Source organism: Pleurodeles waltl, chromosome 3_1 (genome assembly GCF_031143425.1).
Source record: "Pleurodeles waltl isolate 20211129_DDA chromosome 3_1, aPleWal1.hap1.20221129, whole genome shotgun sequence".
Lineage (NCBI taxonomy): Eukaryota > Metazoa > Chordata > Amphibia > Caudata > Salamandridae > Pleurodeles > Pleurodeles waltl.
The window spans coordinates 1113166983-1113194591 of NC_090440.1; the positions used below are offsets into that span (position 1 = coordinate 1113166983).

The 27609-nt window shown below is 46.7% G+C and overlaps 1 long non-coding RNA gene across 2 annotated transcripts in view; it reads left to right on the plus strand.

Moving 5' to 3' along the window:
• Window positions 1-211: 211 nt before the first annotated feature.
• Window positions 212-27609, plus strand: part of LOC138283320 (uncharacterized) — a 60805-nt gene continuing 33407 nt past the window's right edge. Inside the window, exons 1-3 of one of the 2 annotated variants that reach the window (XR_011201187.1) lie at window positions 212-272; window positions 412-467; window positions 929-1302. This is a non-coding gene — a long non-coding RNA (uncharacterized lncRNA). Of the gene's footprint in view, window positions 273-411; window positions 468-928; window positions 1303-27609 lie in introns of those variants that run through there. The other variant, XR_011201186.1, reaches the window with a different exon arrangement.

Here is a 27609-nt window from a genome sequence, read left to right on the forward strand (position 1 = left end):
AATTAGTATTATTAAAATATAGAGGAGCCATAGTGGTTTAGATAGTTATAAGGATTTTGTGTTGGTTGCAGGTTTGGACAACTTTCCCACGGTGTCCACTTTCTATGTCCATGTAGGACTGGACTCAACAGTCCTCTCTCCATTACTCTGTTTCAAAGGTTTAATTAGGGGGCACTCGGACGCAGCGCTTTCATTGCGCACGCGTCCGTTTAAATGGAGAGATACCATGAGTAGAACTGCCAATTTTCGGTGGACTGAAACCGTTTCTTGAGGTAATTTTAGCGCGAATTAAACTATAAACATCACAAGCCGAACGAAGTACAGTGGCTTGTATATGGTATATTTATGATTCCGGTGATAGGTTTTTTGTCACATAAATTTATGTGTTCTCTGCAAATTATTGTTTATTAGGTAAAATTCATGGAATGGATGATTTTTACGCGCAATCCTCGATTTGGACTATACAGGTACAAATATTCGTGGTCAATTACTTAATATTTAGTTATATAATGGTGGGGAATTTTAAGTGATTTATGTATGGGGTATCTGCAAAAGTGGTCGTATTTTTGTGCACATACTAACAAAGTGGTTAAGGGTCTGTAAGATCTATTAGAATTTGCTTTTCTTTCTATATTGAGGTCTGTCTGGCCGTAACCAGATATCATTGTCAATGGCTCGAGATGATTGGTGTTTTTTGGATGGCACTGATAACATTGGGTTTTACTGAGTTCACAATGGGTGAATCTTTCTATTAAGGGCCTATTACACTTGGGTTTCGGTTAGTCGTAGGATAATAGCTAATGGAGTGGGGCCTTGTTCTCTTTTATTCTTTCTTTTCGTTAACCCCTATATTTTTCAAACATAGGGAATTTTAATTATGCAGTGGCTAATGGGGAGTTTTGATTATCTTTATGATCCTGGTACCTAGGAGAATTTTTCCATTTGATGAAAGCGACAAAAATTTCAGCCCTGATGAAGTCATTTGATGAAACACGTGTCGGCTGTGAGGTCGTTACGGTAACAATGAACTAACATTTAAGGTTGCAAGGTCGTCATGGAAAAGATGGACTGATAATTAAAGGATGGGATTTCAATTTGTTGATGAAGTGATTTTGGAGATGACGGAATGGATATTACAACTCTGAATTGATGAGAATTGTGGAAAGAACAAGACTCACAGGTGGAGACATGAAGAATAAAATCATGGACTAACAAATTGGATATAACTGTGATCAATGTTTGATATAACAATCTCTACAGTGTAATGTTAACGCCTTTCTCTGAAGTCATTATTGATGCCCTTTTTTATTAATGTGGTTATGGGGGAAATAATTGTGTTTTTTGTGTGTTAGAATCAAATACGGTTAATAATTGACATTAGATACATTTGAATATGAAGTGATATACGAGTGCCACAGTATTGTTGTATGTTTTATTGATTGATTTGTCAAATCAATGTAGGGGATTTTGAGGGTGTAGTCCCTACTGTAGTGCACCGTTGTATACTAGTTTGTGCAATTAAGATAATCCGAATTACTTGGTGCGCCATTTCTCCCTGTATCAGACACCTCCTCTTGATAGAAGTATTATACACAATATATGCACTAGACACCAAAATTAGACAAGTAAATCGTCATAGAACAATGTAAACAGTAGGAAATCCTATCAAATGCAATGGGAGAAAGTAGGTCTAGGGGCAACCCAAACCATATACCAAAAAAGTGGAATGTGAATCACAAATTCCCCTCTAGACAAGTGTAGTGTGTGCAGAATTGCTGGGAGACTAAGAATACAGTAAAGGTAAGTAAATTACCCTACCCCAGAGCCCAGAAAAGCAGGAGTAAAGTACTGCAAGTTTCCTTAGGACACACTGCACATCGTTTTTGGTATTCTGCAGCAGCCAACCAAGTCTGCAAAGAACAACTGCTGGATTATTGGACCTGAAGACCTACAAAGGAAGGAGACCAAGTCCAGAAGTTGAAAGAAGTTCCAGAAAGGACAGGAGCCCCTGCCAACCCAGAAGAGGGTTCAAAAGAAGAGTCCACAGTTAGTTGAAGACTGCAGAAATGGACCCTAGGAAGATGCCAGCGGGTTCCTGCATGATGCAAAAGATGTCCCACGGCATGAAGATCATTGCAGATGAGATTTCGTGTTGGAAGGCGCCAACATGCCTTGGCTATGGCAAAAGTCAATTTTTCATGAAAATGGCACTGGATGGACCCAGGAGGGACCTGGGGGCCTCAACTCTGTGTGAGGAGGAAGTGGGGGCTCTCAGCACTTTATGGATGCCAGCCAGCACCCCCAGAAGCCACAGGATCTGTGTTCAAAGTGGAGGTGCAAAATGCAGTTGATGCAGCTCAACAAAAGAAGGTCCCACCCCGCAGGAGAACAACTCAGCAGGTTGAGCGTCACTAGGGACCTGGGCTAGGATTTGCAAGATGGAATTTTGCAAAGAGTGCACAGAGGCCTCAGGAGGCGAAGAAGACATAAAACACAGGGGTACTGTCGTTCTTGGGGAAGGCAAGGTCTTACCTCCTCCAGATTGCGTCAGCAGGACCTCAGGACAGTCTATGTTGATGATGTCCACCCTCTGTGTCCTTAGGAGCACGCTCGTCACCGTGAGAGGAGTCCCAGGTTACTGGTCATCACCTTGGAAGGTGCCTGCTTGGAGCAGGGGAGAAAAGAGGTCAGAACACTGTCCTAGGAGATGTTTGCTGTCCTCCCTCTGCCCAGCAGTGAGGCAGATTGCAAGCACCACTCCTTCCACTAAGCCATCAGCTTCAGTGTTGGAGAAGAGGTCAGAGAGAGGGCCACTCTCTTCTTCCTGTCCCTCATCTGTGGCCATGAGCAGAGTTAAGTCAGCCCTATCATAATAAGGCTTAAGGCGATTGACATGAAGCACCCTAAGGGGGATTCTGGCAGTGCCCAGGTCCACCAGATAGGTGACCTCACTTATCTTCTCTACAATGAGATGGGGTCCACTCCATTTGTCCTGGAGTGCTCTTGGAGCCACAGGCTCCAATACCCATACCTTATGTCATGGATAATACTCTGTCAGGACAGCCTTTTGGTCATGCCATTGCTTTTGGAGCTGTTGGCTGGCCTGAAAGTTTTTAGTGGCCTTTTTCTTGTACTCAGCCATTCTGGATCTTAGGCCGAGTACATAGTCCACAATGTCTTGCTTTGGAGGTTTTTAAAGGCTTTTCCCAACCCTCCTTAACAAGAGCAAGGGGACCCCTAGCAGGGTGACCAAATAGGAGCTCACAGGGGCTGTAGCCTCTCCTTTTTGAGGTACCTCCCTGTAAGCAAAAAGGAGGCATGGCAAAAGGACATCCCATCTACTTCTGAGTTTCTCAGAGAGTCCCATGATCATGCCTTTGAATTTTCTATTAAACCTCTCAACCAATCCATTTGTTTGTGGATGAAAAGGGGTGGTGAACTTGTAGGTAACACCACACTCCTTCCACATTGCCTTGAGGTTTGCAGACATAAAGTATGACCTCTGTCTGATACAAGTTCATTGGGAACCCCACCCTGGAAGAGATTCCCAGGAGGGCTTTTGCCACTGCAGGTGCTGTAGTGGTCCTTGAGGGGATAGCTTCTGGATACCCTGTGGCATGATCCACTACCACAAGGTTGGATCTATTGCCAGAAGGTGTTAGAGGGTCAAGAGGGCCAACTATGTCAACCCCTACCCTCTCAAAGGGTAACCCAACCACTGGCAGAGGGATTAAGGGGGCCTTTGGGGTGCCACCAGTCTTGCCACTTGTTTGGCAGCTGACACAGGAGCGACAAAACTCCTTTGTGTCTTCTGACATGTGGGGCCAGTGAAAATGTGGAACCAGTCAGTGCCATGTTTTACTCTGGCTTAAATGCCCAGCCAAGGGAATGTCATGAGCTAGAGTTAGGAGGAATTCCCTGAACTGAAGGGGGGCGACTGGTATCCTGGTGGCACCAGGTTTAGGGTCCCTTGCTTCAGTATAGAGATGAATTTCCAAGTAAACTCTGTGGCTGTCATTGACATCCCCATTCCGCTGTTTGACAGCTTCCTGTCTGAGACCCTCTAGTGTGGGACAGGTCTGCTGTGCCACAATCAGTTCCTCCCTGGCAGGCCCCCCTGCACCCAAAAGCTCAGCTGTATCAGCTTCCAGCTCCTCTGGTGTAGGTTCTGCACAGGGAGAATACTCCTCCTCATCAAAAGGGGAATCATCTGGAGTGGGAGGGACAGTGGACAAGTAGGAGCACTTGGTCCATTGTTCCAGGATCCAAGTTTCCCTATCCTCTTTGCTTCTTGGCCTGAGCCCTAGTAAGAGCGAAGATATACCCAGGAATGTCCAGCATTGCTGCATGGGCCTCCAAACTCCCCTCAGTCCAAGCTGAAGTCTCCAAATCATTTCCTAGCAGACAGTGTACGGGTAAGTCAGTGGCTACCACAACCTTCTTTGGACCAGAAACTTGCTCATGCCCTTGCCCCTCCCCCTGCAAAAAAGTCAACCCCCAAGGCCAAGGCCCCCCTCCCAAGGCCAGACCCAAGGCCCCCCTGCCCAAACCCTAACCCAAGGTCCCCCCTCCCAAGCCCAAACACAAACCAAGGACCCCCCCTCCCAAGCCCAAACCAATCCTCCAACCCCTCCCTTTCACCAATGAAATATCTGCCTGCCCTCTTGATGCCCCCACCCTGTCAAGCGTCAAGTTGGGGCACAGTGAGGTGCCTAATGTGCCTTTGCCACCTAGGACAATGGACTTGCCTATGGGCTATTATGTACATATTTAATTATTTCTATTTTTTGGGATAACTAATACATCTGGGCAAACTAGATGTTGACATCCATCGAACACTACTTGTCCTACCTTTTTTCTCCATATTGGATTTGTGTTTCTGATCCTTAGTTCGTGTGTGTGACATGTATGTGTTGTCTGTGGGTGCTGTTGTACATGGCCTACATGTGAGTGTGGGGCCCTGGCATTAGTCCCACTGTGATGGGTGTGTTTTGTGTGTGTGATATGATTGTGTTGTCACATGCATGTGTGTAGCTATATTGTGTATTGTTCAGGGTGCAATGTCTTATGTTGGTGTTGTGTGCCATTGTGTGATTTTTGTATGTGCATTCGATTGTGGTGTTGGCTGTGTGTTATGCGCGGTGTGTGGTGTGGGCGTGATGTGACAACACATTCGTTGTATGGGTGTGTGTCATTGTTGTTTGGTTTTGTGGTGTTATTACGTGTTGTGTGTATGTGTTGTGATGTGGAGGTGTGCAGTGAGAGTGGCTGGTGAAGCGTTTGTGTAGTTGCGGTTGTGATGTGGTTGTGTGAGTCAGTGGTGTTTTGCATGGATGTTTTTGACAGTGGCGGAGTGGTGTGTCTTTGGGTTGGTGTGTGCGTGTCACATTTGTTGGCCGGTGTATGTAGTTCATGTGTGCGTGTGTGTATGTCGAGGTGTGTGTTTATATACGTATGGGTGTGCGGGTACATGTATGTGTGCCCATTGTAAGGCGTCCTGGCGGTGTGTGTTGTGTGTGGGTGTGTTCTTATGCCTTTGTGTGAGAAAGTAGCCTCTTTCTAGCATGGTTACCCCCCCCCCCCTTTTGGATCCTGCTAGCCAGGACCCCAGTGCTCATAGTGAAAACCCTATTTGTCAGTGTGTTTTGCCTCTCTCACTGTGATCCGGTTAGCCAGGACCCCAGTGCTCATAGTTTGTAGCCTAATGTGTGCGTTGTCAGTAGTGCTTAACTGTGTCACTGAGGCTCTGCTAACCAGAACCTCAGTGCTTATGCTCTCTCTGCTTCTAAATTTGTCACTATAGGCTAGTGACTTCATTTACCAATTCCAGTTGGCACACTGAACCCCCTTGTAAGTCCCTAGTATATGGTACCTAGGTACCCAGGGCATTGGAGTTCCAGGAGATCCTTATGGGCTGCAGCATTTCTTTTGCCACCCATAAGGAGTTCAGACAAACCCTTTCACAGAACTGCCACTGCAGTCTGCGTGATATAGTGCACACACTATTTCACAGCCATTTTCACTGCACTTAAATAATTTATAAGTCACCTATATGTCTAACATTCATTTACTGAAGGCTAGGTGCAAAGTTACTAAGTATGACGCCATCCTTGCGCTAGCAAAGGGGCCTCACGCTGTCCAGGGCCAAATCCCCGGACTTTGTGAGTGCGGGGACGCAATTACACGTGTGCACTACATATAGGTCAATACCTATATGTAGATTCACAATGATAACTCCGAATATGGCCATGTAAGGTGTCTAAGATCATGGAATTGTCTCCATTCCAAATCTGGTATCGGGGAGCCAATTCCATGCATCCAGAGGGCTCTACTACGGACCACCTGTATTGCCTAACCAGCTCTCGGAGGCTTGCAATGCAGCTACAGCTGCTGCCACCTCACAGACAGGGTTCTGCACTCCTGGGGCTTGAGCAGCTCAGTCCCCAGAAGGCAGAACAAAGCATTTCCTTTGGGAGGAGGGTGTTACACCCTCTCCCTTTGGAAATAGGTGTAACAGGCTGGGGAGGGGTAGCCTCCCCAGCCTCTGGAAATGCTTTGAAGGGCACAGATGGTGCCCTCCTTGCATAAGCTAGTCTACACCGGTTCAGGGACCCCCAGTCCCTGCTCTGGCACGAAACTGAACAAAGGAAAGGGGAGTGACCACTCCCCTGTCCATCACAACCCCAGGGGTGGTGCCCAGAGCTCCTCCAATGTGTCCCGACTTCAGCCATCTTGTTTTCCAAGGTGTGGGGACCTTCTGGAGGCCTGTGAGTGGCCAGTGCCAGTAGGTGATGTCAGAGACCCCTCCCTATAGGTCCATACCTGATAAGGTAGCCAATCCCCCTCTCAGGGCTATTTAGGGTCTCTCCTGTGGGTTTATCTTCAGATTCTACATGCAAGTTTCCAGCAGGAATCCTCTGCAACTACTAAATCATCATCTGACCTCGGATCGACCGCACACTCCTCCAGGAACCACTGTAACAGCAACAAAGTATCCAGAAGGGCTACTTTTCCTCTGCAACTTCAGCTCCAGGCAGCAATTGCAATAGTTTTCACAGAGTGAACACTCTGAGGACTCACTGCCTTCACCCTGCACCAGAAGGACCGTAGAAATCTCCCGCAGAGTGCTCTCGCAGGCACCTTCTAAGTCAATGAACGGTTCTTTTGGACTCCTCTCTTGGCAATGAACATGCTCCTTTGAACACAGGTGGTGGACCCCTTCGACACAGACTGTCCTGAGGTCCTGCTGTCCCAATTTGGAGGAGGTAAGAGCTTGCCTTCCCCGAGTACGACAGTACCCCTTTGCACTGTGTCTTCTTCACCCCCTGAGGCCTCTGTGCACTATTTGCAAAAAAAATAATCATGCACCACCTGGAAACAGTCGAGGAAGCCGGAAGGAAGAAGCAATACAAGGTTGCTAGTAGTCATCTTGCTACTTTGTTGTGGTTTTGCAGGCGTCCTGAGCAGTCAGCGGTCGATCCTTTGGCAGAAGGTGAAGAGGGAGATGCAGAGGAACTCTGGTGAGCTATTGCATTCGTTATCTAAAGAAGTATCCAAAGCAGTGACCCTAAATAGCCAGAAAAGGAGGTTTGGCTACCAAGGAAGGATGATTGGCTACCAAGAGAGGAAAGAGCCTATCAGAAGGAGCCTCTGACGTCACCTGCTGGCACTGGCCACTCAGAGCAGTCCAGTGTGCCACAAACATCTCCATTTCCAAGATGGCAGAGGTCTGGGACACACTGGAGGAGCTCTGGGCACCTCCCCTGGGAGGTGCAGGTCAGGGGAGTGGTCACTCCCCTTTCCATTGTCCAGTTTCGCGCTAGAGCAGGGCTGGGGGATCCCTGAACCGGTGTAGACTGGCTTATGCAGAGATGGGCACCATCTGTGCCCATCAAAGCATTTCCAGAGGCTGGGGGAGGCTACTCCTCCCCAGCCTTCACACCTATTTCCAAAGGGAGAGGGTGTTACACCCTCTCTCAGAGGAAATCCTTTGTTCTGCCTTCCTGGGCCAGGGCTACCTGGACCCCAAGAGGGCAGAAACCTGTCTGAGGGGTTGGCAGCAGCAGCAGCTGCAGTGGAGACCCCGGAAAGGCAGTTTGGCAGTACCCGTGTACTATGCTAGAGACCCGGGGATCATGGAATTGTCCCCCCAATGCCAGAATGGCATTGGGGTGACAATTCCATGATCTTAGACATGTTACATGGCCATGTTCGGAGTTACCATTGTGACTCTATACATAGGTAGTGACCTATGTATAGTGCACGCGTGTAATGGTGTCCCCGCACTCACAAAGTCCAGGGAATTTGCCCTGAACGATGTGGGGGCACCTTGGCTACAGCCAGGGTGCCCACACACTAAGTAACTTTGCACCCAACCTTCACCAGGTGAAGGTTAGACATATAGGTGACTTATAAGTTACTTAAGTGCAGTGGTAAATGGCTGTGAAATAACATGGACGTTATTTCACGCATGCTGCACTGGCAGGCCTGTGTAAGAATTGTCAGAGCTCCCTATGGGGTGCAAAAGAAATGCTGCAGCCCATAGGGATCTCCTGGAACCCCAATACCCTGGGTACCTCAGTACCATATACTAGGGAATTATAAGGGTGTACCAGTATGCCAATGTGAATTGGTAAATTTAGTCACTAGCCTGTTAGTGACAAATTTGGAAAGCAGGGAGACCATAACCGCTGAGGTTCTGGTTAGCAGAGCCTCAGTGAGACAGTTAGGCATCACACAGGGAACACATACAGGGCACATACTTATGAGCACTGGGGCCCTGCCTGGCAGGGTCCCAGTGACACAGACTAAAACAACATATATACAGTGAAATATGGGGGTAACATGCCAGGCAAGATGGTACTTTCCTACAAGCACCAAAACTCGCCTGCATCCAATATCTCTTCGTGTGACATCCATTGCATCATGCAGGAACCCTCTGACATCTTCCTTGGGTGCATTACTGCAGTCTTCGTCCAACCTGGAACTCTTCTTTTGCACCCTCTTCTGGGTTGGCAGGGGCTCCTGTCCTTCCTGGAAGGTCTTCCGACTTCTGGACTTGGTCTCCTCTCTTTGCAGGTCTTAAGGTCCAGGAATCCACCAGTTGTTGTTTGCAGTCTTGCTTGGTTCTTGCAATAACTCTAATCACGACTTGTAGTATGACCTAAGGAAACTTGCAGTACTTTACTCCTACTTTCCTTGGCTCTGGGGTGGGGTATTCTATTCACATTTGTGGTTTTCTCACTCTCCCAGTGATTCTCTGCACACTACACTTGTCTAGGGGTGGATTTGTGGATCGCATTCCACTTTCCTAGAATATGGTTTGTGTTTCCCCAAGATCTATTTTCTCCCATTGTATTCTGTAGTATTTCCTATTGTTTGCACTATTCTATGTCTAATGACTTACCTTATTTTGGTGTCTAGTGTGTATTTTGTATTTAATACTTACCTCCAGAAGATATTTTTGGCCTTGTGTTACCCAAATAAACTACCTTTATTTTTGGTAACACTGAGTATTGTCTTTACTTTTGTATAAGTACTGTGTAACTATAAGTGGTATTGCATGAGCTTTGCATGTCTCCTAGTTCAGCCTAAGCTGCTCTGCTATAGCTACCTCTATCAGCCTAAGCTGCTAGAACACTACTACATTTCATTAATAAGGGATAACTGGAACTGGTGTAAGGTGTAAGTACCCAAGGCACCCCCATCAAAAGGCCAGCCTCCTACATTGGTGGTGCAGCGGCGGGATAAGTACTTGTAATTGCTTTACCACTTGGTTACTAGGGCCAGATGTACGAAAAATGCAATTTGCGACTTGCAAATTGCGAGTCCCTGCGACTCGCAATTTGCAAGTCGCAAATTGCTATGCAGTACGGTGTCTAAGACACCGACTGCAACTCGCAATGGGGTCGCAATGACCCACCTCATGAATATTCATGAGGTGGGTCGCAAATTGCGGCCCCATTGCGAGTATGGGCACTCGCTAACATGGAGGCCTGCTGACGTCAGCAGGCCTCCATGTTAGCGACCTGCTTGTCAATAAAGCAGGTTTTTTTTTTTTTGAAGTGTAGCCCGTTTTCCCTAAGGGAAAACGAGCTGCACTACAAAAAAAAACGAAACCTTTAGTTTCGGATTTTTCAGGGCAGGGAGTGGTCCCTTGGACCACTCCCTGCCCTGAAAAAATATTTTTGGGTGCAATCACAAACTGGAAGGGGTCCCATGGGGACCCCTTCCAATTTGCGATTGGGTTACCATCCACTTGAAGTGGATGGTAACTGCGATGCCATTTGCGACAGCATATGCGGTCGCAAATGGTATTGCATCCCAATGCGACTCGCAAATAGGAAGGGAACACCCCTTCCTATTTGCGAGTCTGAAATGCATTTTGCGAGTCGGTAACGACTCGCAAAATGCATTTCTGCATTGGGATACGCGTTTTGCGACTCGCAAACGGCAAATTTTGCCGTTTGCGAGTCGCAAAACGTTTTGTACATCTGGCCCCTAGTGCTTTTCACAAGAAAAGCTTGCTCCAATACTTAGAGCTATACATAAGTATACCTAGAAGTAATTTCTAAGTTCCTAAAAAGTTCTTTTTAACTTTGCAAAAGTTTTACAAAGTTTCTGAAAAGTTTTATTTTTTTCTCCTAAAAGTTAGGTCTGCTATTCCACTAACTTTTTACTCGCTCTTCTAAACTCTTTTTCTTTGAAACATGTCTTCTGTAGAAGCCACCCCTAGAGTTGTGAAAACAACCTATGAGAATCTTAACTTTAAAAGTTTGAGGGGTCTCTGTAGTGAAAGAAGTTTAGGGATTGGGAAGAACCCCAACAGGAGTTCCTCTTAAATCTTTTACTGAAGGATCACCAGGGAGTTAGCACTGGTCAAGAACAGCTAGATGGGGAAGTTGAGGAAAACTCCCACCAGGCACGCTCAGAGGAGCATTCTGATAATCCTGGGGAGGGTCCTTCCACTAATCTTTCTGTCAACAAATCCTTTAGTGTAACTGGGAGTGGGAAGTGTACACACACTAGTAGGGCTCCCTTCACACCTAGAGGACAGCTCAGTAGGGTAGCTCAAGTTAGGGAAAGATCAGCCTCTGCAAATTATAATGTTGCTTCTGTCTCAGACGTATCCCACAATTCTAACCCTGAGGACCAGTCCCTAGATAGGGAACTCAGAAAGCTGAGGTTAGAAGAGGCCAGAGTGAGGCTACAGCAGCAACAGTTGGCCTTAGACAGGGAATCCCTGGCTGTGGAAAAAGAAAGGCAGGGGTTGAGGTTAGTTGACCATGGTGGCAGCTGCAGTTTCAGGAATTCTAATGTTAGGGAACCATCATTTGATTAAAAAAATCTGCATAAAGTTGTCCCTCCTTACAAGGATGGAGATGACATATACAAGTGGGTTGCTGCACTCGATAGGGCCTCTAAACTTCAGAGGGTCCCTCAAGTTAAGTGGGCTGCTGTATCCTGTGGCTATCTTTCTCTGGCAAGGGGAGAGATAGACTCCTTATTGTCAGGGAGAATGATGCTGATAACTACCATACACTCAAAAGTACACTCTTAGATGGTCTGGGCTTAACCACTGAACAATACAGGATAAAGTTCAGAGATACCAGAAAGAAGTCATCACAGGATTGAATAGATTTTGTAGACTGTTCAGTGAAGGCCCTAGAAGGTTGGTTAATTGGCAGTAAGGTGACTGATTATGAAAGCCTATATAACTTAATTCTGAGAGAGCATATATTGAATAATTGTGTGTCTGATTTGTTACATCAGAATCTTGTGGACTCAGATCTGACTTCTCCCTCAAGAATTGGGAAAGAAGCCAGACAAATGGGTCAGAACAAGGATGAGTGGAAAAGCTCATACAGGGGGTGACAAAGACAACAAGAAGAAGGATGGTAAGTCACACGACAAGGGTGGGGACAAAGAGAAAAAAATCTTCAGAGTCTTCATCAGGCCCACAAAAATCCTCTGGGGGAGGTGGGCAGAAATCCTCTTTTCACCATCAGAAAAAGCCATGGTGTTATCTCTTTAAAGCCAAACGTCATTGGGCAAGTGATCCCACTTCTCCAAAAAGAAACACCAAACTTCCCACCACCACAACCCCCACTGCTTCAACTAGGGCCCCTAGTAATAGCAGTGGTGGTGGGAAGAACACGACTAATAGCCAAAGAGAGTAGCTGGGCACACTTTTGGTAATGTAGTGGGGGATGGTCTAGTTAGGGAGACCACGGAGGCTATTCTAGTCTCTGATGGTAGCATTGACCTTGCCACCTTGAGTGTTTGTCTCCTTAATATGGATAAGTACAAGCAACTACCCCTAATAAATGGTGTTCAGGTTGAGGCCTACAGGGACACAGGTGCCAGTGTCACTATGGAGATGGAGAAACTGGTTGCCCCTGAGCAACACTTACTTGGTCATCAGTACCAAGCTACTGACGCCCATAACAACACTCTTAGCCACCCCATGGCTGTTGTGAATCTCAACTGGGGGGGGGGGGTTACTGGTCCAAAGAAAGTTGTGGTAGCCATTGATTTGCCCTTAGATAGCTTACTAGGCAATGATTTGGAGACAGCAGCTTGGGCTGAAGTGGAGTTGGAGGCTCATGCAGCAATGCTGGGCATTCCAGTGCATATCTTTGCTCTCACAAGGGCTCAGGCCCAGAAGCAAAGACGACAGGGAAGCTTGGGTCCTGAAACAATGGACCAAGTGCTCCCAAAAGCTAGGGGTAGAAAGGGTAACTCCTTGCCCACTATCCCTCCCTCTCCAGATGATTCCCCTTTTAAGGAAGAGGAATCCTCTCCCTGTGCAGAACCTACACCAGATGAGCTGGCAGCAGACACTGCTGAGCTTTTGGGTGTAGGGGGACCTGCTAGGGAAGAGCTGAGTGTGGCACAGCAGACCTGTCCCACGCTAGAGGGGTTAAGACAGCAAGCTACCAAACAGCAGACTGGGGACATCACTGATAGCCATGAAGTCTGCTGGGAAGATAACCTCCTCCACACTCAAGTCAAGGGAACTGAAACCTGGAGCTGCTAGGAGATTGGTCATCGCTTTGCAGTACAGGGAGTTTCTTCTGACTTTGGCACATGATGTTCCCTTGGCTGGGCATTTGGGCCAGAGTAAAACTTGGGACAGACTTGTTCCATTGTTTCATTGGCCTCACATGTCAGAGGACACTAAGGAGTTTTGTCGCTCCTGTATGACCTGCCATGCCAGTGGCACTACTGGTGGCACACCTAAGCCCCCCTTAGTTCCACTCCCAGTGGTTGGGGTGCCCTTTGAGAGAGTAGCGGTTGACATAGTTGGCCCCCTTGACCCTCCATCAGCTTCAGGCAATAGGTTTATCCTTGTGGTAGTGTGCCATGCCACTAGGTAACCTGAAACTATACCCTAAAGGACCACCACAGCTCCTGCAGTGGCAAAAGCCCTCCTGGGATTCTTTTCCAGAGTGGGTTTCCCTAAGGAAGTGGTGTCAGTCAGAGGCTGTAACTTCATGTCTCCATACCTCAAAGCTTTGTGGAAGGAGTGTGGTGTAACTTACAAGTTCACTACTCCTTATCATCCACAGACAAATGGTCTGGTTGAGAGGTTTAATAAAACTCTCAAAGGTATGATAATGGGACTCCTTGAAAAACTCAGGAGGAGATGGGATGTCCTGTTGCCATGCTTCCTTTCTGCTTATACGGAGGTACCCCAAAAAGGAGTGGGCTTTAGCCCCTTTGAACTCCTCTTTGGGCACCCTGTAAGAGGTCCCCTTGCTCTTGTGAAGGAGGGTTGGGAACAACCTTTAAAAGCTCCCAAGCAAGACACTGTGAATTATGTACTTGGCCTGAGATCCAGGATGGCTGAGTATATGATAAAGGCCAGTAAAAAACTTCAGGCCAGCCAAGAGCTCCAAAAGCTATGGCATGACCAGAAGGCTGTCCTGACTCAGTACCACCCAGGACAGAAGGTGTGGGTATTGGAGCCTTAGGCCCCAAGAGCACTCCAGGACAAATGGAGTGGACCCCATCTCATAGTAGAAAAGAAAGGTGAGGTCACCTATTTGGTAGACCTGGGTACTGCCAGGAGTCCCCTTAGGGTGCTCCATGTCAATCGCCTGAAACCTTATTATGACAGGGCTGATTTAACCCTGCTCGTGGCAACTGATGAGGGGCAGGAAGAAGAGACTGACCCTCTCCCTGACCTCTTCTCCACCACTGAAGCTGATGGCTTAGTGGAGGGAGTTGTGCTTGCAGATTGCCTTACTGCTGAGCAGAAGGACAACTGTATAAATCTCTTAGATCAGTTTCCTGACCTCTTCTCCCAGGTACAACTACCTGGTGTGAGCACACAATCGACACTGAAGACAGTTTACCTGTGAAAAGTCTGGCCTACCTCAGCGTACCTCAACGAACGAGTCAACTTCCACATACCAACTCCACAGCTCCGCTACGCCGACCTCGCCCTCGCTACAGTCCCCAGCATCCAACCCACCACCTCCGGCGGCAGATCCTTCTTCCACCTCGCCACCAAAACCTGGAACTCCCTCCCTTCCAACCTTCACAAGACCCAGGACCTCCTAACCTTCAGAAAGCACCTAAAAACATGGCTTTTCGAGCAGTAACCGCCCCCCCCCCCCCCCCAGCGCCTTGAGACCCTACCGGGTGAGTAGTGCTCTTAAGAAATTTATTTGATTGATTTATTGATTGAAAAGTAAGATTTATAGGCAGCCTGACCATGTCAGAAACTGCATAAAACAAGAGGTACAGAAAATGGTAGACCTGGGAGTGATTGAGCCTTCTGAAAACCCATGGGCTAGCCCAGTAGTGCTTGTCCCCAAACCTCATAGTAAAGATGGTAAAAAGGAAATTAGGTTTTGTGTTGACTATAGAGGTCTCAATCAAGGAACCAAAACTGATGCTCACCCTATACCCAGGGCAGATGAGCTAACAGATACACTGGCTTCTGCCAAGTATCTAAGCACTTTTGACTTAACTGCAGGGTATTGGCAGATTAAGTTGTCAGAAGATGCTAAACCTAAAGCAGCATTTTCCACCGTTGGAGGGCACTATCAATTCACTGTTATGCCCTTTGGTTTGAAACATGCACCTACCACTTTTCAGAGGCTGGTGAATACAGTCCTGCAAGTGCAAGGGTTGGAAGCTTTTAGTGCAGCATATCTAGATGATATAGCTGTCTTTTGCTCCACCTGGGATGGTCACCTGGTCCACCTCTGAAAAGGTTTGGAGGCCCTGCAACAGGCAGGCCTCACTATCAAGGCCTCAAAGTGCCAGATAGGGCGGGGAAAGTGGTTTATCAGGGCTACTTGGTAGGTGGAGAATAGATTGCACCACTGCAGGGGAAGATCCAAACCATTATGGAATGGGCTCCCCCTACAACTCAAACACAGGTGAGAGCCTTCCTAGGCATCACAGGGTACTATAGGAGGTTCATTAAGAACTATGGCTCCATTGCAGCCCCTCTCAATGACCTCACCAGTAAGAAGATGCCTAAAAAGGTATTGTGGACAGCTAGATGTCAAAAGACTTTTGATGAGTTCAAACAAGCCATGTGCTTTGCACCTGTCCTAAAAAGCCCTTGTTACTAAAATACAAATCATAGTCCAGACTGATGCTTCTGAATTAGGGGTAGGGGCAGTTCTATCACAGCTTAACACTGAGAGCCAGGATCAACCTGTTGCTTTTATCAGCAGGAGGTTGACCCCTAGAGAAAAGTGTTGGTCTGCCATAGAGAGGGATGCCTTTGCTGTGGTCTGGGCACTGAAAATGTTGAGACCATACCTGTTTGGTACTCACTTTATTGTGCAGTCAGACCACAAACCTCTATTGTGGCTTAAACAAATGAAAGGTGAAAACCCTAAATTGTTGAGGTGGTCCATCTCCCTACAGGGAATGGACTATACAGTGGAACATAGACCTGGGAGTACCCACTCCAATGCAGATGGACTATCAAGGTATTTCCACTTAGACAATGAAGACTCATCTGGGCAAGGTTAGCCTTATTGTCCCTCGTTTGTGGTGGGGGGGAGGTTGTGTAGGAAAGTACCATCTTGCCTGGCATGGTACCTCAATTTTTACATGCATGTCAGTTTGTTTTTGCCTGTCTCACTGGGATCCTGCTAGCCAGGACCCCAGTGCTCATACTTTGTGGCCTGAATGTGTGTACCTGTGTAGTGACTAACTGTGTCACTGAGGCTCTGCTAATCAAAACCTCAGTGCTTATGCTCTCTCTGCCTTTAAAGTTGTCACTATAGGCTAGTGACCATTTTCACCAATTCTAATTGGCACACTGGAACACCTTTATAATTCCCTAGTATATGGTACCTAGGTACCCAGGGTATTAGGTTCCAGGAGATCCATATGGGCTGCAGCATTTCTTTTGCCACCCATAGGGAGCTCAGACAAATCTTACACAGGACTGCCACTGCAGCCTGAGTTAAATAATGCACACGTTATTTCACAACCATTTTACACTGCACTTAAGTAACTTATAAGTCACCTATATGTTTAACCTTCACTTAGTGAAGGTTGGGTGTAAAGTTATTAAGTGTGAGGGCACCATTGCACTAGCAAAGGTGCCCGACATAGTTTAGGGCAATTTCCCCGGACACTGTGAGTGCGGGGACACCATTACACGTGTGCACTACATGTAGGTCAATACCTATATGTAGCTTCACCAAGTTTTAACTCCGAATAAGGCCATGTAACATCTCTAAGATCATGGAATTTTCCCGAAATGCTAAATATGGTATTGGGGTGCCAATCCCATGCATCCCCGGGACTCCATCATGGACCCCGGGTACTGCCAATCCAGCGCACTGGGGTTTTCTCTGCCGGTACCGCTGCTGCCAACCCACAGACATGGGTCTGCCCTCCTGGGATCTGGGCATCCCAGTCCTAGGAAGGCAGAACAAAGAATTTCCTGTGAGAGAGGGTGTTACACCCTTTCCCTTTGGAAATAGATGTTAAGGGCTGGGGAGGAGTAGCCTCCCCCAGCCTCTGGAAATGCTTTGAAGGGCACAGATGGTGCCCTCCTTGCATAAGTCAGCCTACACCGGTTCAGGGAACCTCCAGTCCCTGCTCAGGTGCGAAACTAGACAAAGGAAATGGGAGTGACCACTCCCCTGTCCATCACCACCCCAGGGGCGGTGCCCAGAGCTCCTCCAAGTGTGTCCCAGACCTCTGCCATCTTGAATCCAGAGGTGTGAGGGCACAATAGAGGCCTCTGAGTGGCCAGTGCCAGCAGGTGACATCAGATACCCCTCCTGATAGGTGCTTACCTGACTAGGTGGCCAATCCTCCTCTGAGGGCTATTTAGGGCCTCTCCTGTGGGCTTTTCCTCAGATAACGACTTGCAAGAATTCACCAGAGTTCCTCTGCATCTCCCTCTTCGATTTCTGCCAAGGATCGACCGCTGACTGCTCCAGGACGCCTGCAAGACTGCAACAAAGTAGCAAGAAGACTACCACCGACATTGTAGCTCCTAATCCTGCCGGCTTTCTCGACTGTTTCCTGGTGGTGCATGCTCTGAGGGCTGTCTGCCTTCACTCTGCGCTGGAAGCCACAAAGAAATCTCCAGTGGGTCGACGGAATCTTCCCCCTGCTCCAGCAGGCACCAAACCTCAGCATTACCTGTACTCTGGGATCCCTTTCATCCTGACGAGCGTGGCCCCTGGAACACAGGTGGTAGACCCAAGTGACCCAGACTGTCCAGTGGTCCAACTGTCCCAATTTTTATTTTATTTTTACATTATTTTGGAAAGGAATAAGAGATAATTACAATCATACATCATTTATGCCCACAATATACAACATCACAAAAGGAAGAAATTAATGCATAGCCCAGTTAGCCTGGAGGAGGGGAGCTTCCCTTCTTGTAAATTAGGGGGAGAACCAGATCAAATTAAATATTAATGGGCCAAAATCCAATCCTGAAATTGCCCCCATATAGCCTTCCCTTTATTCCTAGCCCCCCTCCCCTTGCGCTCGTATAGTGCCATTTCCAAATAAAAAACAGATAATAATCTACCCAGCCATTGCTGCCAGGACGGTGGGCGTGCATCCAACCATGCAGAAGATATACATATTCGATAAACTGCCATGGCCACAAAGATAAATGCTCTATGGTGTCCCACCGTTTCCGTCGCGACCCCTAAAGTCATAATCTCTGGTGTAAGGTCTAGGTCATGCCCCAAGATCCCTTTCAAAACAGATTGAATACCATCTCTCAATGTAGTTAGCTCCCCACAAGTGGCGAACACATGTATAGTGTCTGTTCCGAATGTCCTGCATCTCGGGTAATTTGTTCTTGATGTGCTCCCCCATTTAACAAGATGCGCTGGTGTGTGGTATAAATTGAACAGGGTCTTATAATGCTGCACTTGCAACGACGAGGAGTGTAGAATGGTATGTCCCAATTCTAGTGACTTAAAGAAGTTGCTGCTCCCATCGGCAACCTTGTCTCTCCACCTCTCACTGTACTTCTCCAAGTCATGAGATTGTTCTGCCATCAGCAGTGAATATATTGATCTAATCGATATATCGTGTTTCAGCAAAATGTCATTCACCAGTTGATTGATACCAAATCCCTGTGCCCCTCCTGTTTTTTTCCCCAGATAGTCAAGTATCTGTAGATATTTAAAGAAATCCCATCGCTCTAAATCATATTGCTCTTGGAGATCCCCAAACGTCTTTTCCCCAGTATTGTCAAAAAAGTCCCCTAACCGTTCTATGCCTAGGGACGCCCATTTTACCATATATCTATCCCTAAACACTTCAGGAAGCAGTGGATTATTCTTTATTATAGTGTAGTGATTAAATCTGCCAAGCCCATTCTTTTTTTGCCATAATCGCCAAACATTATAAGCCGCCTCTAATACCTTATATCGAACTTTCTTGTAAAATCCAGGTTCATGAAATGTTAGTAAATAGCCATTGGCTGCTACTCCCACCTGTAATTCATAGATATTAGGACTGTCCTCTGCCTCGCTCTCCTCTTTCTTAATCCTCCATAATGGGCACATATACTGAAAAGCTGCTGCCATTTGGTATAGTTTCATATTGGGTAAGGACCATCCCCCTCTTTCTCGCGGAAGAGTCATGTATTTACTTGCCCTTCTACACTTGCCATATGCCCAAATAAATCTCATGATCAATCGGTCTATCTCCTCAAAACTAGAATTTGTAAAGCTCAATGGTACAGCGCGAAATATATACAAAAATTTGGGAAGGAGGATCATTTTAACCATATTGCACCTCCCCATTATGGTCATATGTAGATTATTCCATCTACACATATCCTTTTTAGCTTTCATGAGTATTGGATCTAAATTCGAGTTAATGATCTCATCTACTTTTGGTGTAATGTCAATACCCAAGTACACTGCATGTTCAACCCTCCGATTATCCTGAGTGTTCACATATTGATTTGTCAATAATTGCGTTTTAGTTCTATTTAACAAATATCCGGAAAACCTACTAAATTTCCTTGTCACCTCTTCAACTTCTTTTAGTGCCAAGTCCAGATTGGGAGTTATAATGGCTATGTCGTCCGCATATGCTAGGACTTTGGTATCCCATCCAGGCCTACATACCAGTGGAATCCTACTGCTCTCTTCCAGCTGTCTAAGCAAGGGATCTATATATAGAGCAAACAGCAGCGGAGAGCATGGACAACCTTGCCTGGTACCTCTCCTCACCTGAATACATTCAGATTGTCCCCCCATTAATTGTATTCTCACTCCCGGTGACCTATATACAGCCTTTACTGCTAAAATAATTTTTTTCCCAAAGCCATAGTGCTCCATTACATACCAGAGATATTTCCTGTTCACCCGATCAAATGCTTTCTCTGCATCTAATAATGCGACTGCCATCGTCTCCTTTGCCATTGCTGTAGCATCAAGGAGCGTGACCACTATTCGAATATGGTCAGTAGTATCTCTCCCCGGGACGAACCCATGCTGTCTAGGTGTAACCAATGTCTTGATCACTGAAGATAATCGGGCGGCCAGTATTTTTGAGTATATTTTAACGTCACTATTAATTAGCGTAATCAGCCGATATAAAGCCGGATTTTGTGGGACCTTCCCTTTCTTTAGAAAAATCACTATGTTAGCCATATCCCATGATGGTGGGGTTTTCCCGCCACTCTGTACCTGGATAAATAACTCCATCATTATTGGGAACAGTAATGCTTTAAAGGTTTTATAGAATTCTAAGGGGATCTCATCCGGACCTGAGGCTTTCCCAGTTGTAAGCTCGCTCAGTGCCTCATCTAATTCTGGGGTACATATTTGTTTTTCCATATCTAGGTGGTTCTCCTCCGTTAGTCTTATGATCTTATTAGTATTTAAAAATTCTAACATTTCTATATCTGAGAATGCAGATTTGTCATTATATAATTCTGCATAATACCTCTGAAACACCTTCCTAATTCCGTCCACATCTGAAACTATCTGTCCTCGCCAATCTCTAATCTCTCTGATGACCCCGGCTGCTGTCTTCTGTCTTGCCCTTATTGCTAGCAGGTGTCCTGATCTTTCTCCATATTCATCTGAGCGTTGCGCGAGGTATTTCCCTGCTATTTTCTGTGCAGTAACCTCATTGATTGCTGCTTTAGCTATAGTAACCTCCTCCTGAACCTTATTTATGTCTTCCTCTGTTTCTATGGCTAAAATCAATTGTCTTTTTGCATTCCTTAGTTTAGTCCGCAGGGCATTTATTCTAATTTGGGATTTTTTCTGTCTCTTGAGGGTAAAGCTCAGAGTTTTCCCTCGTACTCCTGTTTTCAAAGTATCCCAGACCATCTCTACTGAAGCTGACCCCTGATTAAATCCCAAAAATTCAGCTATCCACTTTCTCATTTAACCACAATATTCAGGATCCTTGAGAAGCCCTCTTATGTATGTCCACCTCCTGACCTTATGCTCAAACCCATCCAACTCTAGGTCAAATACTAATGGATTATGATCTGATGTAATTCGTGGATATAATTCTATCCTTCCACTCTTTAATAATTCCGTGGATATTAAAAAATAATCAAGTTGGGCTAGCTTTACATGAGGGGCAGAGTAGTAAGTATATCCAGGGTCTGGGCTACATAGCTTTACCCAAGCATCCACCAGACCTAGCTCTTTTTAGATACAAGCCATTGCCCTAAATACCCGAGGCTTACGTCCCTGATATTTCTTGGTTGTGGGTGTTAATAAATCCTGCAATCCATCCCAAGAGCCATTAAAATTAAAATCTCCACACAAAATATAGGGAGGAGACCACTTCGGTAACTCTATAGCAAGGGTATCCAATACTGCTGGGTCGTCCGTAACTCCCCCATAAACAGAGCAAAGTGTAAAGCTGCCCTTCCCATAGCCACACTCTATGATCACCCATCTCCCTTTCCTATCAGCCTTCTGTCTAATGAATTTTAGTTTGTTAGTCCGATCTAAAATTGCCACCCCTTTAGTTCTGACATCTTGTCCTGTGCAAGAAATCATTCTCATACCGAGTGTCCCAAGAATTTTGGAATTTTTGTATTCGACATGTGTCTCTTGTAGACAATAAATGTCTGCCTTGAGAATTTTTAGATCTTCAGCAGCTTTCCTTCTTTTACGGGGATCATTTAACCCACATATATTAATTGAAGCAATTCGAAGTCTAGTCATTTTCTATATTTCTTCTTTCTTTTTCCCTTCTTCTCCTCCCCTCTCTTCCTACGAAGTCACGAAGAGTCCTGAATTCTCTTTCCAATTTGCTCCCCTGTTCCTATCCTTTTGCTTCTCTTCCTTTTGCTCCTCTCCCCTCCCTTTGGCCTTTCCTTTCCATTTTGCTCTCTTTTTCTCCCTCCCCCTACTTCCCCCCCCAAACTCACCCCCGCCCCATACCTTCCCCATCCACCCCCCGCCTGCCCCTCCCACCCCTCTACGGCTGGTTGAGACCCCCCTTTCTCATCCAGCCCCCCATCATGATGAGCAATCAGACCCCCCCATGGCCTGATCGTGGTGCTGTGTGAATGTGGGCCTACCTGCCCACCCATCCCCCGATCTCCCTTTTGGCCCTCTATTATTTAAGCCCCATAAGATATTCTTTCGCTTTGATTTCTGAGGTGAACATTTTTACTTTCCCATTCATTACTGTTTTAAGTCGAGCAGGGGCCAACAAATAGGCCTCCCCTCCTTTGTCTGAAAAAGGTTTAATGAGCTGTCGGAGCCGCCATCTCCGTTCGACAGTGATGTGGTGTAGGAAAGTACCATCTTGCCTGGCATCTCTACAGGGAATGGACTTTACAGTGGAACATAGACCTGGGAGTACCCACTCCAATGCAGATGGACTCTCCAGATATTTCCACTTAGACAATGAAGACTCATCAGGTCATGGCTAGTCTTATTGTCCTTCGTTTGGGGGGGTTGTGTAGGAAAGTACCATCTTGCCTGGCATGTTACCCCCATATTTCACTGTATATATGTTTTTTTTGTGTATGTGTTACAGGGACCCTGCCAGCCAGGGCCCCAGTGCTCATAAGTGTGCCCTGTATGTGTTCCCTGTGTGATGACTAACTGTCTCACTGAGGCTCTGCTAACCAGAACCTCAGTGGTTATGCTCTCTCTGCTTTCCAAATTGTCACTAACAGGCTAGTGACCAATTTCACCAATTCACATTGGCATACTGGAACACCCTTATAATTCCCTAGTATATGGTACTAAGGTACCCAGGGTATTGGGGTTCCAGGAGATCCCTATGGGCTGCAGCATTTCTTTTGCCACCCATAGGGAGCTCTGACAATTCTTACACAGGCCTGCCAGTGCAGCCTGAGTGAAATAACGTCCACGTTATTTCACAGCCATTTACCACTGCACTTAAGTAACTTATAAGTCACCTATATGTCTAACCTTCACCTGGTGAAGGTTGGGTGCAAAGTTACTTAGTGTGTGGGCACCCTGGCACTAGCCAAGGTGCCCCCACATTGTTCAGGGCAAATTCCCCGGACTTTGTGAGTGCGGGGACACCATTTCACGCGTGCACTATACATAGGTCACTACCTATGTATAGCGTCACAATGGTAACTCCGAACATGGCCATGTAACATGTCTAAGATCATGGAATTGTCACCCCAATGCCATTCTGGCATTGGGGAGACAATTCCATGATCCCCCAGGTCTCTAGCACAGAACCCGGGTACTGCCAAACTGCCTTTCCGGGGGTTTCACTGCTGCTGCTGCCAACCCCTCAGACAGGTTTCTGCCATTCTGGGGTCTGGCCAGGCCTGGCCCAGGAAGGCAGAACAAAGGACTTCCTCAGAGAGAGGGTGTTACACCCTCTCCCTTTGGAAATAGGTGTCAGGGCTGGGGAGGAGTAGCCTCCCCCAGCCTCTGGAAATGCTTTGATGGGCACAGATGGTGCCCATCTCTGCATAAGCCAGCCTACACCGGTTCAGGGATCCCCCAGCCCTGCTCTGGCGCGAAACTGGACAAAGGAAAGGGGAGTGACCACTCCCCTGACCTGCACCTCCCAGGGGAGGTGCCCAGAGCTCCTCTAGCGTGCCCCAGACCTCTGCCATCTTGGATTCAGAGGTGTGCTGGCCAGGGCCAGCAGGTGATGTCAGAGACTCCTTCTGATAGGCTCTTACCTTTCTTACTAGCCTATCCTCCTTCCTAGGTAGCCAAACCTCCTTTTCTGGCTATTTAGGGTCTCTGCTTTGGGGAATTCTTCAGATACCGAATGCAAGAGCTCACCAGAGTTCCTCCGCATCGCCCTCTTCACCTTCTGCCAAAGGATCGATCGCTGACTGCTCAGGACGCCTGCAAAACCGCAACAAAGTATCAAAGACGACTACTGCAACCTTGTATCGCTTCATCCTGCCTGCTTTCTCAACTGTTTCCTGGTGGGGCATGCTCTGGGGGTAGCCTGCCTCCTTTCTGCACCAGGAGCTCTGTAGAAATCTCCCGTGGGTAGACAGAATCTTCCCCCTGCAACCGCAGGCAACAAAAGACTGCATCACCGGTCCTCTGGGTCCCCTCTCAGCACGACAAGCGTATTCCCTGGAACTCAGCAACTCTGTCCAAGTGCCTCCCACAGTCCAGTGTCTCTTCAGTCCAAGTTTGGTGGAGGTAAGTCCTTGCCTCCCCACGCTAGACTGCATTGCTAGGTACCGCATGATTTGCAGCTGCTCCGGCTCCTGTGTACTCTTCCAGGATTTCCTTTGTGCACAGCCAAGCCTGGGTCCCCGACACTCTAACCTGCAGTGCACAACCTTCTGAGTTGTCCTCCGGTGTCGTGGGATTCCCTTTTGTGACTTCGCGTGGACTCCGGTTCACTCCTCTTCTAAGTGCCTGTTATGGTACTTCTGCGGGTGCTGCCTGCTTCTGTGAGGGCTCCCTGACTTGCTGGGTGCCCCTCTGTCTCCTCATCCAAGTGGCGACATCCTGGTCCCTCCTGGGCCACAGCAGCATGCCAAAAACCCTAACCGCGATCCTTGCAGCTAGCAAGGCTTGTTTGCGGTCTTTCTGCGTGGAAACACCTCTGCAAGCTTCTTCACGATGTGGGACATCCATCATCCAAAGGGGAAGTTCCTAGTCCTCTTAGTTCTTGCAAAACACCAAGCTTCTTCCATCCGGTGGCAGCTCCTTTGCACCCTCAGCTGGCATTTCCTGGGCATCTGCCCACTCTCGACACTGTCGTGTCTCTTGGACTTGGTCCCCTTGTCTTACAGGTACTCAGGTCCGGAAATCCATTGTTGTTGCTTTGCTGGTGTTGGTTTTCCTTGCAGAATCCCCCTATCACGACTTCTGTGCTCTCTGGGGGTTGTAGGTGCACTTTACACATACCTTACAGGGTCTTGGGGTGGGCTATTTTTCTAACCCTCACTGTTTTCTTACAGTCCCAGCGACCCTCTACAAGCTCACATAGGTTTGGGGTCCATTCGTGGTTCGCATTCCACTTTTGAGTATATGGTTTGTGTTGCCCCTATACCTATGTGCTCCTATTGCAATCTACTGTAACTTTACACTGCTTGCATTACTTCCTTTTGCTATTACTGCATATTTTTGGTATTGTGTACATATATCTTGTGTATATTTGTCATCCTCATACTGAGGGTACTCACTGAGATACTTTTGGCATATTGTCATAAAAATAAAGTACCTTTATTTTTAGTATATCTGTGTATTGTGTTTTCTTATGATATTGTGCATGTGACACCAGTGGTATAGTAGGAGCTTTGCATGTCTCCTAGTTCAGCCTAAGCTGCTCTTCTATAGCTACCTTCTATCAGCCTAAGCTGCTAGAAACACCTCTTCTACACTAATAAGGGATAGCTGGACCTGGTACAGGGTGTAAGTACCCCTTGGTACCTACTACAATCCAGGCCAGCCTCCTACATGTGGCAAAAATCTGTCCGGGTAAAAAAGGTAACCCCTTCCACACTGCATGGGTTATTAGGGCGAGCTTTGTCAAAAATCTCTTGTCACAATAGGTAGTTGCCAAAATAAACCAAAATAGCTCTAGGGTACTTAGATTCTGCCAGCTGACCTCCCTCCCGTCGAGTTGCCGGAAACCTATGGACGCCCTGAAGCTCATTCTCCCTGTCCCAACTACCCAGTTCTGGGAAAGCCCCACATCGGAGCTTATTCATATAGCTCCGTATATTGCTTCCTTCCAGACCTTCGGGTATACCCAAAAATCGTAAATTGTTTCTTCTCTGTCAATTTTCGAAGTCCCCCAATTTCCACATTACATCTGTCAATTGATCATCCCTTGCTGCACTCTGCTGTTTTAGGGCATTGACGTCCTCTTCAACTGCCCCTATCCTTTCATCCATCATGCATAGCTTAGCTTCAATCTCTGAGCACGACTTTGCGACCTTGCGAACTGTTCCCTGCAGTCGTTTTGTAGCTACTCTTGGCCGCCGGCTTTCAATCCTGGTCTCTGTTTGAAATTCTTTAATTAAATTATATATTGACTGCAGCATCCCTGCCTCGGCACCCACCAAAGACACATTTTTTGCAGAACCTCCTGTGTCTCCTTCTATATTGTTATTGTCCGGCCCCTGTTCATTTATGGTAGGCGTGTCCATTAGTCTAATGTCAGAATAGTCCCACTTTAGAGTCCTCCCCACCGTAGATGTCATACTTTCCAAACCCTCTTGAAGATTGGGCCGTGGTTTGGTGCATTTCCGCTGCCGACGCAGCTGCCGTACTGTAAGCTCATTGCTTGATGATTTATTTCCAGTTTCAGAGGTTACACTGCTGTCAGATTCACTAGAGCTATGCTCACCGCTGCTGAGATCAGATTCTTCCATCAGAGAGTAGAATTTATCACTACTGTCCTTAACCCAGTCTGCGGATTTTAGATCTTTCTCAATTTCCTTATTCCACCCTTTGGAATTTAGTGATATCTTCTGCAGTTCTCCAATATCCAGCGTAGGTCTTAGGGTATTTGCGTCCCCTTCCCTGTTTTGATTCTCCGGTCGTTGCACTAGAGGTTGTGGTTGTGGTTGAGGCTGCTCCTTTCCGGTGATGGGGCCCAGCACCTCCTCTCTTATTCCTGTATTACTGTCTCTGACCTCTGGGAGATCCTTGCTACCTTGTGTAGCTTTGATAAGGGGTTCATTGTTTTCAATAAGAGTCTTTTCGCTACTAGTGTCTGACAGTTCCTGCTGCTGATGGACTGACTTCAGAGTGGAGGGTTATATGCTCAAGAGAGCTATCTCGTGCACCTCTTGTGAGAAAGGTCGTAATAATAGATTGACTTTTATCTTTTCCTCTAACTTCAAAGGAACGGGGTAATACTGTCGCTCGTCTTGGCTTCTCTCCCTGTGCTAGGCATATTTTTCCCAGTTGATTTACCTATTGTCGACATGAGGCGCCTATTCGCTCCAACTAGATCTCCTTTATCTCTTCCAACACGTGTTAATTTAGATCCATCCGACTTGTCCCCAGAATTCCAGGTATTTTTAGGTGCCATAATTGTTTTCAGAGAATAGGGCAATCATCTCATAAATCCCGCTATTCCAGCTACTGCTGCTATCACGTCGAATATTGCCCGCTTAATTGCGCTCCTTACAAGTTGTGAGGGAGTGGGAGTGTGTAAATACCTGAATGTACCGACTTGTACAGCGAACAGCAATGGAGCCAAAAAAAAAAAAACCTTGTTCCTCTCCCCCTTTGTTTTTTTTGTTTGTTTATATATATCTTTCTTTGGGGTGATTTCGCTTAATGGTCTTGTAATGCTTTCTCCACCAGAACCAGGCCCCTCTAGTAGCGGTAGATAGCAGTTTCATATACTAGATAAACTAAATCAAAGCAGCTCTTTTATCTTATTTTTTGTGCCAAGTGTCTTAGTCCTTTTTCTTCCTTTCTCCTCTTTTTTTTTTTTTTTTTTTTTGTGGGAGGGGAAAAAAAACCTGCTTCCTTTTCAATTATAGTATTTCCTTTTCAATTGTAGTATTTCAGTTTTTTGACACCACTAAATATATTTCAATGTTCTCTCCCCTCGGGATATAATCCAAAGAAAAAGACACGAGTTACTTCAGTTAGTTGTCAACGAGCCTCTATTAACGTCCTGGTGCCTGGCTCTCGTAATTCTCCCACACCCTCACTTGCCTGGGTA